Genomic DNA, 14,369 nt, shown 5'->3' on the forward strand with positions numbered 1-14,369 from the left:
ATCAAATCGACAAGTTTTATGGCTCCGATGAACTAAATTTTATAAATAAATATCGATTTCCTTTTCTATATTTCTCTGTCTATGTAGAGAAAATATTCTAATACAAATATTTGAACTGAAATAAAAAATTTGAATTTGAATTTAAAGTTAAAACATGTGCAATTCAAATATCATCATATACGGAATATTAGAATTCCACCCCCCCCCCCCAACCCCACCCCGTAGATTGGGTTATCTTTGTAATAAATTTATAATGCAATAAAAATTTAAAATTGATTATTCCCCCGAAAATTTAGGTAACTAATTATAAATTCTAAAATGTTTAATTCAAATTCTGAATTTGAAGTAGTTAGCCATATATTTCTGTGGAAAAATGGTTAAAAGATTGTCTCCTTTCTTGGCTTTTCTCTATTTATATATATTTTTATTTTGCATTCTCGCTTATTAATCTGCTATATCTTATTTAAATAAATAATTAAAAAAACAATCACTAATTAGAAAAAACAACTGATGCCTTACATGAGTCCAGAAAATCTTCCCGAAATTTGTGGAGATAATTAAGTAATCAGTTACATAAAATTAAGAGAGATTTAAGGAGAACTTAATTAAGAAGGATTTGAGTGGAAGTTACAAAAATGATGAAGCGGGCACATAAATAAGGTATGAATAATAGAATATCAATCAATAATGATACATAATTATGGTATATTTATTTTTGTGCAAATTATTAAGCAAAAAAAGGGTGATAAATGATACGCCCAAATTACACCTTTAATATCAGGAGTAAGCGGTCGTTGTCAAATATAGAACCCAACAAGGTTGGGGTCAAATCCCACAGAGAATACGATGAAGAAGAATACTTAATAAGTGTAACACCCGACTGTTAGTCTATATTTTCAGGGGAAGGGAAATATAATAAAAATTTGATTGTAGTTTGTTCATTAAAAACTGAGAATGGTTATAGAATGTAAACAATTGGTAAATGGGACTAAGGTTGTGGTTCCAATGGAGAGTAATGCGTTTGGGTGTCAATTCAACTTAATTTATATACCTAGGTGCATTAAGCCAAGGGTCACGCGATTCTTGCCAAAAGTTTTCCAACCAAATCAGCAAATTTCATCCTAAGCTTTTCCAAGCCCTAGGATGTTTTATAAGAGAGCACCCATGTAGCCTCAACTAGCTTTCCTATTCCTAGCTCAAGCTATTAGATGGATTTAATGACCCACATTGTTGCTATTAACTCTTTTTCTAACCTCTACTTTCTTTTCCAAGCAAAGTAATGGTATTAAGGCACAAGTAATGTTGTACACCATCACAAGACATTGATGCTTGAAGAGTTAATAGAAAACCCCATTAGCATACAAACATAGTATGAATATGAAACCCAATCACATAACTAACACATTGGATACCACAACCTTAGCTGAAAGATTAGCTACTAATATTCATTAAAAGTAAAGCAATCAAGTAAAATGTATTCATAAATCTTACAAAAGTGTTGGATGAAGAAGATGACAAAGCTAAAAGAAATCTCTTAAATGCTTCAACAACCAACAGTAAATGACTCCACAAGAGTCTATGACAAAAACTGCAGGATAAAAATGAATCCAAAACCCTAGAAAATCTATTTATAGCATGTCCAAAACGGGAACAATTTCCAGACAAAAATGCCCCTGTGCATCAGGTGCGTTTCGCACATAGTGTCACATGTTCAACCCGCGAGTCGCAGGTTTCACCAGACCATCGCAGGTGTCGCATCTTTAGTTATTTGTTGAGCAGCATCCGCGACACCATCCGCGATTCGCATGTTACACCTGCGAGTCGCAGGTGGTGTCGCAGGTGGTGTCACCTGTGGTGTCTTATTTGATCCTCTCTGTTAACAAGTGCTGCTCCACCTGCGACTCGCATGTGGTACCTGCGATTCGCAGGTTGTGCCATTGTTCAGTTCTGGTGGGTTTTTGCTTCATTTTGCTTCGTTTTGCTTCACATTTCTTCAAGTTGCTTCCAGCACATGTTATTCTACAAATTGACACAAAAACACGAGAAACGACATCAAAAGCACTTGGGGATTTGCAAAAGACTAAGTAATTGGCGTCGAATGAGCCGTAATTTCACGAATCATCAACACCCCCAAACTTGTACTTTTGCTTGTCCTCAAGCATTTAAAACAGAACTACAACATATGCCAATTGCTAGGTACTACAATGATGATCGTGACCAGTCAAAACATAGTTATTCAAAATACGAGTTCCCCTCCCTCTTGTTGCGAGACATGGTGCCTCTCCTCAAAAGGTGGGAATTAACCAACTGCTGCATTTGATGACACAAGGTTACTCTATCTTTAAAAGAAAAGGCTTCAAATGAAGCGTCAAGAAGTAATTCTTTCGTTGAGCCTAGTAATCCATATGCCCTCACAAAAAGACCAAAGAAAGTCCCACACACACATATTCACGAATAGCAACTGGGACAACAGACGAATAAGGAGAGAACCACTCACACTCAGAAAAGAACAAGTACAAGTACAAAAAATGTGGTGCCATAAGCTTGCCCTTTAAGTATTTCTCCACTAATGTAAACACACTTGTTCAAAATCAATTAGGACTTGCGGGTCATAGCTAAGGTTCGGGGTTACGGTGGGGTGAAATTTGGGTAAGAGTGACTTGACGTCTCCCTAAGCATTTTCGAGCACGCTCCCTTCACCTAATCCGTACCTTCTTCAACATTTAAGCATTATCCGCCAATTCGTGACTCCTTTTGCCAATATCATTATTACTTCTCTAGTTTCCCCACTTATTCCTTACGTCACAACCATTATTCACACCCTTTCTTTCACTGCTAAATCTACGATTTATGTGTACATATACACACCTTTCTTTACACAAATATCTACATATACATTTTTTTTTTCTTTTTTTTAGCTACCACCCCCAAACTTATGCGTTTTAGCCTATTGTAGCGTATTCGATTTGCTTAGGGAGATAGGGTGCTAAAAGGTGGATATGGTTGTAATGAAAGAAAAGAAAAACAAAGTTACGGCTCAAAAATGGGTTAACTAGGATATCAATGCAATGGGTAGGAGTTTTTAGGTTCAGTGGCGGTCCAAAGAGAGCCTAATATCCTTTTTCAAACAAGTGTAGTTTAGTATTTCGCCTTGAGATACTTTCCGGGCAAGTTCTAGATCACAATTATGCACAAGACTAGAACAATAACCTTTCACGCACATGGCACATGGATTACTTTGCTAACTTCTAACTACTTCTCAACCCATCATTCTAGACTTGCAAAACATTTGTGTGTCACCAAATGAGTCATGTTAGTGTTATTCCCCCCCCCCCCCCCCCCCCCCTTTCTGAGTACAAATGCAAGAATTTTGGGAGGGGTGTTATGAAACTACGATGGAAAGGCGAAACAAGAAAAATTTATAAACCGATCAACCATCACTATTATACTTGGAAATGACAAAGTACAAGTGTACAAACTTAAACATGAGCTATCCTAAAACAATAAAAACAAACATATGCCGCGTGAGCTGTCCTACCCCCAACAAAAGGACTATGCAGTGTCCCCAATGCATCAAATGTAGTACAAGGGATGAGTAACTCACGATGGACGCCTGGCGTCCGATAGTGTCTGATCAACATGGAGGACCTCTAACGGAGGTATTATCAATGGGAGCGTGGAAGCATCACCCTCCCTCCCGGGTGTCAATATCTCAAGCCCCACAGACGGGGGCAATCGTGTGTCAGTAGGAGGAGCGGTGGATGAACTGGCCTCACCCGCCCTCGGGGGTCGAGATGCCCCCTGGATTTTATGCTTGCCTCTAGGGACTGCTGCATCGCCACATATGTGTCAATCTCATCCTCAGCGATACCAGCAGCCCGGACGGAAGTACGTGCCTCCTCAATAGCTGGGTCAACCTCCATCTCCTCATCAAACTCTTCTTCACTTTCTTCCTCCTCTTCTTCCTCTTCGTCCTCAGTGTCTTCTTCCTCCCCAGTTGGCTCCACCACCCCTTTTCCCGAAGGCATGGCAGGCGCTGTGGGCCTAGTGGAGAATAAGGAGGCACCGGAAGGTAGAATGGGTGCACTGAGCTCAATGTCGGGGACCTGTAATACTCGAATGTCCTCCTTGACCTTAGCTAGGTCCGCCCGAATGGCCGAAAGGCCGCCTACACTGGCCCCCTCAATCTGCTCCAACCGACGATCAATGCGGTGAACATGCTCCTTAATTTTGTCCTGCTCCGCCCTAATATCTGTGATCGCCTGAGTGTAGGGTGCCATGGCTGCCTCAATTGCCTCTTTCACAAAATTGGGAAACCTCTCAACCAACCAATTAACTTTAGCATCTGCTGCCCGGAGTACTCGCATACCCTCGGTAGACACTCCACGGGCTGCTGTGGTGGATGGCGGAACTGTGGCAGTGGGAACTGAAGTGGAAGAACTTGGAGGGTCAGACCTCGGTACTTGAGGGTTAGTAGTGGGAGCTGTCTCCTCATCATCGGTGGCCAAGTCTTCGGGCTCAAGAATATGAGCATCAAGTGTTGTTCCCGAAGCTCTGGGCTTTGTGCTCACCCGCTTTCGCTTCCTAGTCCCCGGTTCTAATTTAGTGTAATCAATCGTTTGATCAACCGGTAAATTCCTGTCCACCCGAGGAATATCACGAACGTCTTTCCGGCGGCATAATGTAGAGATCAAACAAGGGAAAGGGAGCGATGTGTTCTTTTGAGTGGACCTATTCTTGATCTCATCTCGGATAATTACCCCCACATCGACAAGGTACCCGGACATGAGTGAAGCTATGAGAATACATTTGGCAATAGGTATGTCAGTGCTATGCTTGGAAGGACTCACCCGCGATGATACTAAGGATAACCAAAACTTGGCCTCGCGGTTGAAAGTGTTCTTTTCAATCGGGACAGACGGATCTAGCCATGGTAGAGTCCCTGAGGCAATCACTGAAGCTACCCACTCGCGTTGCTCCTCTGGTTTTTCCATCTTCAATTCATATTCAGAACTAACCGGAGGCCAACCTTCAACAGGGTCTGTTTCGCTGCGCTGCTCATATAGGATCGATGTTATGGTATCGGCAACACAATCAATCTCCTTCCCCCGAACCGGAACCCAACAGAGGTGATCCAAGTTTTTCTTTGGTGTGCGGCGCGTTCTCTTTGCATTCAATGTAGCCGCATAAGCTGCGTAGAATTCCATTACCAGGGCCGGGCAGTATTCATCAGGCTGCATGAAATAGGTCCATCTCAAGGCCTCAAGCTTGCGAATGATGCCCGGGCATTGATCTTGCAGCCCCTGTAGAGTGACCCTCTTTTCGACAATGAGGCCCCGAACTGGATTCCCATCATGTTTAATTGTATTCCAGGTCTTATACAGCTCCCTGGATCCAGGCACGGTGAACCGTTGCTCCATTGCCTCCCTTCGTTGACCTCTGGTGACGGCATCCCCGGGCTCAGGAGAGGAAGCCTCGTGTGTCCCCTCTTCAGACTGGGGGACGGGATCAGCCGGTGCCTTTTCTTTTCTTCTAGAAGAGGCGGTTTGTCGTGTTGCGCGTCTTCCTCCACTTTGAGGTTGATTTGATCGAACCATCCTGCACAACATACAAAGATATACCCATTAATTATGGTGTTCGTTTAGCAACAATAAAGAGGTATATGTAAGGAGAATAAACAAAAACAAAGTATTTAAGGGTGGCACCACCTGCGAAACATCACATGCGAATCGCATGTGTGACCCGCGACTCACAGGTAATGTCGCAGATGATGCCAGAAACTAGTTCTTCACTGTCATCACCTGCTGCAGCAGGTGCAATTCGCATGTCAAACATGCGAATCGCGGATGATGCTCGCAGGTGAGACACTTGATTTCATTCTCTTTTTTTTTTTAACGCAACACAGATACACACACTCAAGAACATATTTACGTAACTTTGTCCCTTAAGAGCGCTATCACCCCGTCTATCATTGGGAAAGGCTATTCACTTACTCGCACCTATGTTCGATGGTTGTTCCTCAAAACAGACAATGACACTTTGTAATTAAAAAGGCATCATGGGTCCTATTTCACAGGTAATGTGCCATGGGTACTCAAGAATTCCCCATTTTGGCAAATGGTCATGTTTCCTCAACATCCAAACATTCAAAGGGTCATTTAGGCATTTAATCAAATGAGTTGCGAGCGAGCCTGAACTAACAATTCTTACAACAAATGGGTACTCAAGAATTCTCCAGTAGCTATCTCATTCGTCATCAACAACCAATTCCTAGAAGGACTAAACAATCATGGGTGCTCAACAATTCCCCATTTTTCATCAATTTCCAAAAACCCATTTAACACATAAGATGAATCTACCCAAATAATTAATTACAATAAGTGGAATGGCATGATAATGACATGTAATTGAGCAATTAGTCGATACCAAGTAATGTAAAGAAGAGAGCAGTAGACATACCTTAAGAGTAGATGAAAGTAGAAAACTTTGAAATCCTTTGTTTTTAAATAAGAGGGAAGTTAGGGTTTTGATGTGTGATTAAGGATGATTGTAGTGAAATGGCAATTATGGGGTGATATAGGAGTATTGAAAGAGAAGGGGGAGAGGGAAAGTGAAGATTATAACTGATGAAAAACAGTTATAATCTTTTATTTAAAAAGAAACAAATCGCGTCAGGTCGGGTTAACCCGCGACTTTTCACTTACCTGCACAACATGCGACTCGCGGATGATGTCGCATGTGTGACATGCGAGTCGCATGTTGTGCCATTCCATCGCATATGCTGACAGAGAGTGTGGCTCTTATGGACTGAATTTTGGCATCACCTGCGATTCGCAGGTGAGTTCGCGGACATGACATGCGAATCGCGGATGATGTCGCATGTCATGCTTTTTTTTGTCCTCCTCAATTTGCATTTTTCAAACTCTTCTTCGTTGTGCACACACTTTATTCCTACACACTTGGACACACATCAAAAACATCACAAAAGTAAAAATAAAAAATAAAAAAATAACAATACATGAAAATAAAACTTGGGTTGCCTCCCAAAAAGCGCTTGATTTTACGTCGCAGCACGACGTTGATACCTGTTCAGCCCTTTCATGGCTCATTGAGGAGGAAGACCTCAATAATCTTTGCTTCATTCTGAGATCCCCAGTAATGTTTCACCCTTTGCCCATTCACTTTGATTTTATTACCACTTGGGCAAACAAGTTCAATTGCTCTGGATGAGAACACTTGTGCGATTTCAAACGGGCCGGACCATTTGGATTTCAACTTTCCAGGAAACAACCGGAGCCTGGAATTGAACAACAATACGCGATCCCCGATGCTGAACTCTCTTTGCAAGATCTTCTTGTCATGGAAGTGTTTCATGCGGGCCTTGTAGAGTGAAGAACTCGCATATGCCTTAAGTCGAAATTCATCGAGTTCGTTAATCTACTCCAACCTCAAGTTTGAGGCATCACCCCATTCTAGATTCAACTTTTTCAAGTCCCACAATGCCTTATGTTTGAGTTCTACCGGAAGATGACAAGCTTTTCCAAATACCAGTTGATATGGAGACATGCCAATTGGTGTCTTGTAGGCTGTTCGGTATGCTCATAGAGCATCATCCAATTTCCTTGACCAATCAGTCCGGTTAGCATTCACTGTTTTGGAAAGGATGCTCTTAATTTCTCTATTTGAGACCTCAACTTGGCCACTTGTTTGGGGATGATACGGGGTGGCAACTTTATGCTTAACCCCATACTTCTCAAGAAGAGTCTTGAATAATCGATTGCAGAAATGAGAGCCCCCATCACTAATGATTGCTCTTGGAGTTCCAAACCTTGAGAAGATAACCCTTTTCAAAAATGCAGTGACACTTCTTCCTTCATTGTTGGGGAGCGCGACGACTTCCACCCATTTGGATACGTAGTCTATTGCCACAAGAATGTACTTGTTGCTGTAGGACCTTACAAATGGGCTCATAAAATCAATGCCCCATACGTCGAACAATTCAACTTCGAGAATCGGTGTCATTGGTAGCTCATTCCTTCTTGCTATGCCCCCATGCCTTTGACATTGATTACAAGCTTTCACAAAGTCATGAGCATCTTGATGGATTGTAGGCCAATAAAAACCACTCTGAAAAACCTTAGCCGCCGTTCTTGAGCTACTATGATGTCCACCAACCGGTGATGAGTGACAAGCTTCGATGATGGGCATCATTTCTACTTCGGGTATGCACCTCCTTATGATGTTGTCGGCGCAAACCCTGAATAGATATGGCTCGTCCCAATAGAACTTCCGGGCATCACTCAAAAACTTCTTCTTTTGGTGGAAGTTCAAATCCACCGGCATGATGTCACTTGCATGGAAGTTAGAAAAATCGGCATACCAAGGTATCATGTCATGCGACCCCGCCATTACCTGCTCATCCGGGAATGACTAATTGATTTCTAGGCCATCCAATGGACGCCCACTGATAACGTCCAAATCCACCCTATTAATTAGAATGGGCACGGTCGTATGCAAATATAATTTACCCAACTATGAGTCGGGGTCGAATCCCACAGAGAACAATATGTAGGCGATTAGGAAAAGTAGGAATTTTCACCAATAATAGCTAAAGCCAAACGATAGATAACATTTTGGTTTTGTTTGAGAGAAAATTATAACTAATGCAAAAATGTAAACTAACCTAGAAAGCAAGTAAAATGATCAATGGCCACAATCATGGATACAAGGGAAACTACGCTCAAGTAACGATCCAATGTACTTCATGATTTACAAATAATAGTGAGTTTATATTACTTAGCCTCGGATAATGACTCTAAATTAGCTTCTTCCGAAGACTAACTAGACTACCTAATTGAATATCCCTAAAGCAATTAGGAGCATTAAGAACACCCGAATATGGCTACAAGTGGTGTCGCCTATCCCTAGGTCGATTTCCATTAGATGAGGGTTAACACCCCAAATTCTTGTTAATTAATCTTTCCCAATCCCGAGTTTGCCTCTTCCAAGTTTAAATCGAAATAAATGGGCAAGTCTTAGGGTTAGCTACTCCCTTAAGAATCATTCAAAATGAGATTAATTAAAGAAACAATAACCCACTTCATTAGGAATAAAATCATTCAACACATAAGCAAAACAAGATATTCAATCCAAACTTAAACAATATATACTTCCATAAACAAGGTTCAAGTATTGAAATGAAATACTACACACATAAATATTCAATACAAAGCAAGAGTAGAAGAAATGGGTAAAGAATTTCTCATTGGGTGCCTCCAAATCTTCTCTTCCAAGGTGTTGGTGATGAACCCTAGCCTCCAAGAACTTGGTGTTGTGCCAAAGATGAAAATATTTTGCCCCCTAGTCTTCCTTTTATGTTTCCCAATTTTTCCAAGTCCAAAAAATGACAAAATATGCCCCAGATTTTCGTTTTTGCAGTTCTGCCCGTTTTTTGCAAATCTGTCCCGTTTTTTGCAAAACTGTCCACTTTTGACAGTTTTGCAAAACTGTGCAGTTTTATCCAATTTGACCTCTTTTTGACTTTATTTTCACTTGGTTTCTTCCGATCACTTCTAAATCACATAAACCTGTAAAATAGATGTAAATGATATTAAATGCACTATTTTTTCAAGCAAACATAGCAAAAATATAAGATTAAAGAAGAGATAAGTTGGTAAAATACTAACTTATCACCCACCCTCTTCAAGACGAGACAAGTGGTCCGCCACTTGATTTTCACACCCTTTTCTATCTTTGACTTCAAAGTCAAACTCTTGCAAGAGAAGGACCCAACGTATCAACCTCGGTTTTGCATCTTTCTTTGTCATGAGGTAACGTAAGGCTGCATGATCGGTGTGAACAATCACATGAGTGCCCAAAAGATAATCTCGGAACTTCTCGAAAGCAAATACAATAGCCAGCAACTCTTGTTCTGTGACAGTGTAATTCATTTGGGCACTGTTCAGAGTCTTGCTTGCATAGTAAATTGGGTGAAAGATCTTATCACGCTTCTGGCCAAGAACAGCCCCCATGGCAAAGCCACTTGCATCACACATAAGCTCAAAGGGTTGAGACCAGTCCGTGGCAATGATGATAGGAGCCGATGTGAGTCTCTCTTTCAGAGCCTCAAATTCCTTCAAGCAAGCATCATCAAATACAAACTTCGACTCCTTTTCCAACAACTTGCATAGCGGGTTGGCTATTTTCGAGAAATCCTTGACAAATCTTCTATAAAACCCAGCATGTCCAAGGAAGCTACGAACACCTTTAACGGATATTGGAGGGGGAAGCTTAACAATAACCTCAATTTTAACTTGGTCACCTTCAAGCCCCTTTTCCGAAATCTTGTGCCCCAAGACGATGCCTTCTCTAACCATGAAGAGGCACTTCTCCCAATTCAGAACCAAATTTGTCTCTTCACATCGTTTCAATACTTGGGCAAGATTCTGCAAGCATTCATCAAAAGAATCCCCAACTACGGAAAAGTCATCCATGAAGATTTCAATGGACTCCTCAACCATATCGGAGAAAATAGACATCATGCAACGTTGAAATTTTGCGGGTGCATTACATAACCCAAAAGGCATTCTCTTAAAAGAAAAAGTCCCATAAGGACAAGTGAAGGTAGTTTTCTCTTGGTCCTCGGGGGAAATGGTGATTTGGTTGTACCCGGAATACCCATCAAGGAAGCAATAATAATCTCTACCCGCAAGCCTATCAAGCATTTGGTCCATGAATGGCATTGGGAAGTGGTCCTTTTTGGTCCACTTATTCAGCTTCCGATAATCCATGCAAACACGCCATCCGGTAACCTTGCGAGTGGGAATCAACTCATCTTTATCATTCGCAACCACGGTGATTCCACCTTTTTTTGGCACGCATTGAACCGGACTCACCCATGAGCTATCCGAAATGGGGTACACAACCCCGGCATCTAACCACTTGATTATCTCAACTTTTACGACCTCTTGCATGGGAGGATTTAACCTCGTTTGATGTTCAACGCTTGGCTCACAGTCTTCATCAAGCTGAATTTTATGTGTGCAAATACCGGGTGGAATCCCTTGAATATCCGCAATACTCCACCCGATAGCTTTTTTGTATCTTCTCAAGATCACCATCAACCTCTCTCTTTGCTCATCCGTCAACCGGGCAGATATAATCATAGGCAATGTGTTGTTGAGTCCAAGAAACTCATACCTCAAATGTGAAGGAAGAGGTTTGAGTTCCAAAGTAGGAGGCTCAATAATTGAAGGTTTTTCAGGAGGAGTTGCTCGGTTTTCCAAGTCAAGATCGAGTCTCTTTGGATTGAGGTGGTAAGACCCCATTCCAATCAGTGCATTGACCATCTCCTCAAATTCTTTTTCGTCGTCTCATTCATAATTCATTATCACCGCAGCCAACATATTACCTATATGCTCATGTTCTATGGTTATCTCCATTGCTTCATCAATTGTGTCAATAACCGACACAACACTCATATCAGCCGGTTGTTTCATTGACTTGCAAATATGGAAAGTGATCTCTTCATCATTCATTCTAAATTTCAGATCACCTCTTTCCACATCCACGAGGGCACGCCCTGTGGCTAAGAATGGTCTTCCCAAGATTATGGGAACTTCAAAGTCAACTTCACAATCCAAGATCACAAAATCGGCCGAAAAAATAAATTTATCCACTCTTACAAGCACATCATAAAGAATACCAATGGGCCTCTTTACAGTTCTATCCGCCATAAGTAATCTCATCGTGGTAGGATGGGGGGTGCCCAATCCCAACTTGTTGAATATAGAAAGCGACATCAAATTGATGCTTGCTCCAAGATCACATAAAGCTTTAGCAAACTTGTATTTACCGATGGTGCATGGAATTGTGAATGCTCCGGGGTCTTCTTTTTTGTGCACCAAAGCTTTGGTGACGATTGCACTACAATGATGAGTGCCCCCCCCCCCCCCCCAATGTTTCACTACCAGGACTCCTTCTTTTGGTGACGAGATCTTTCATGAACTTAGCATAACCGGGCATTTGTTCAAGTGCCTCAACCAATGGAATATTTATTGAGAGATCCTTTAATCGTTCGATGAACTTGAGGAATTTTCCATCTTCCGCTTTCTTTGCCAATCGTTGGGGAAAAGGAGAGGGAGGCCTCATAACGGGCGGTGAAGCCCTTGGTACCTCCTCTGCCGCTTCCTTGATTTCCGAGGCATCATTGATTTCCGGAAGGTCCTTGTCAGCGATGGTTTCTTCAATACCAGCCCGCTTATTCGTTGGGTTTGCTTCTTCTTCAATAACCATGGGTTCTTCAACCATTTTCTCTTCATCACCCAACACATTCTCTTTCACCAACGCATTTTCCCCAATTGTTCTGCCACTCCTAGTAGTAATTGCGTTGCATTTATGTTCACCATCGTTCCTTGGGTTTGCAACCGTGTCACTAGGGAGTGAGCCTTTCTGCCTTTGGTTTAGGATAATCGAGATTTGGCCAAGTTGAGACTCCAATTGTTTAATGGAGGTGGAGTGTGAACTAACAACTTGACCCACGGATTTGACCTCATCTCTAGTCTCATTGCAAAAGGTGTCGGTGGATTCTACTTTCCTCAATACCCTTGACAACATATCTTCAATTTTTGAACTAGCGGGGTCGCTATTGGGCGGTTGACCAGAGCTTGGTTGATTTCCCTTCGGAGGGACATACGGATTTGTGCTCCGATGATTGTTGTAATTGCTATTGTAACCCCCTTGGTTGTTGTCACGATTATCTCTCCAATTAGAGTGACCTTGTTCTTTGTTCCAACATTGATTCCCTTGACCTTGCCGCCAAGATCCTTGATTCGGACCTTGGTAGTTTGGACGAGAACCCTCCCTTAGATTGTTTACATAATTCGCTTCCTCATCATACATTTGGAAACATTGCTCATCCGGAGGACCCCCTTCACAGGATTCTACCGCGTTCACCTTTTTGTTTCCGCCACCCATGACATGTTTTGTCAGAAGGTCCATTTGGGTGACAAGTTTTGCCATGGACTCATTTCTCTCTTCCTCCTTCTTAATCATCTCACGAGTGAGCACATGTTTGGAGGAACTTCCTCCACCCACTTCCGAATCCCTAGTGTGCCATGCTTCATTAGTCTCGGTCAATTTATCCAACAATTCACAAACGGTGGCATAAGAATTATCCATAAGAGACCCCTCTGCAATGTTGTTTGCCACTGATTTGTTGACCGAATCTAGAGATCTATAAAATGTTTGTAGAAGCACACCATCGGGCAACCCATGCTTGGGACAACTTTTGACTTTCTTTTTAAAACGAGTCCAAGTTTCATGGAGAGCCTCATCAGGAAGTTGACGAAAGTTGTTGATTTCGTCACGGAGTTGTAACATCCGCGATGGAGGGAAGAACTTCTTGAGGAATGCTTCGGTTAGTTCCTCCCAAGTAGTGATGGATCCGGAAGGAAGATCATCTAACCAAGCTGTGGCTTCCCCCGTTAGAGAGTACGGGAAGAGCCGTAGCCTGACTGCTTCAAGTGAGACGCCCGGATGCACATTGGTAGAACAGACCCCAAGAAAGTTCCTAAGGTGCCTATTCGGGTCTTCTTTGGGTAGACCACCGAACAGGCCCTTAGTGTTGAGCAGGTGCAGCATTGTGTTGGTTATATGGAAACTCGAGTTTCCAATTAAAGGTGGGGGCTGAATTGCAGCTGCATAGCCTGCCCCCGCAGCTTCTTCACCAACCGCTACTGGTGGATTTTGGACAGGGATACCATCCTCATCCATAATTCCTGCACAACAAACAACAACAAAAAGGAAATAAGAAAAGAAAATAAAGACTAAAAGTAAAGTTTTACACTAGTTAGTAAATTTCTAGACCGTATTCCCCGGCAACGGCGCCAAACTTTGATACGCCCAAATTACACCTTTAATATCAGGAGTAAGCGGTCGTTGTCAAATATAGAACCCAACAAGGTTGGGGTTGAATCCCACAGAGAATACGATGAAGAAGAATACTTAATAAGTGTAACACCCTACTGTTAGTCTATATTTTCAGGGGAAGGGAAATATAATAAAAATTTGATTGTAGTTTGTTCATTAAAAACTGAGAATGGTTATAGAATGTAAACAATTGGTAAATGGGACTAAGGTTGTGGTTCCAATGGAGAGTAATGCGTTTGGGTGTCAATTCAACTTAATTTATATACCTAGGTGCATTAAGCCAAGGGTCACGCGATTCTTGCCAAAAGTTTTCCAACCAAATCAGCAAATTTCATCCTAAGCTTTTCCAAGCCCTAGGATGTTTTATAAGAGAGCACCCATGTAGCCTCAACTAGCTTTCCTATTCCTAGCCCAAGCTATTAGATGGATTTAATGACCCA

The sequence above is a fragment of the Lycium barbarum genome, chromosome 11 (assembly GCF_019175385.1).
Source record: "Lycium barbarum isolate Lr01 chromosome 11, ASM1917538v2, whole genome shotgun sequence".
NCBI classification, from domain to species: Eukaryota; Viridiplantae; Streptophyta; class Magnoliopsida; order Solanales; family Solanaceae; genus Lycium; species Lycium barbarum.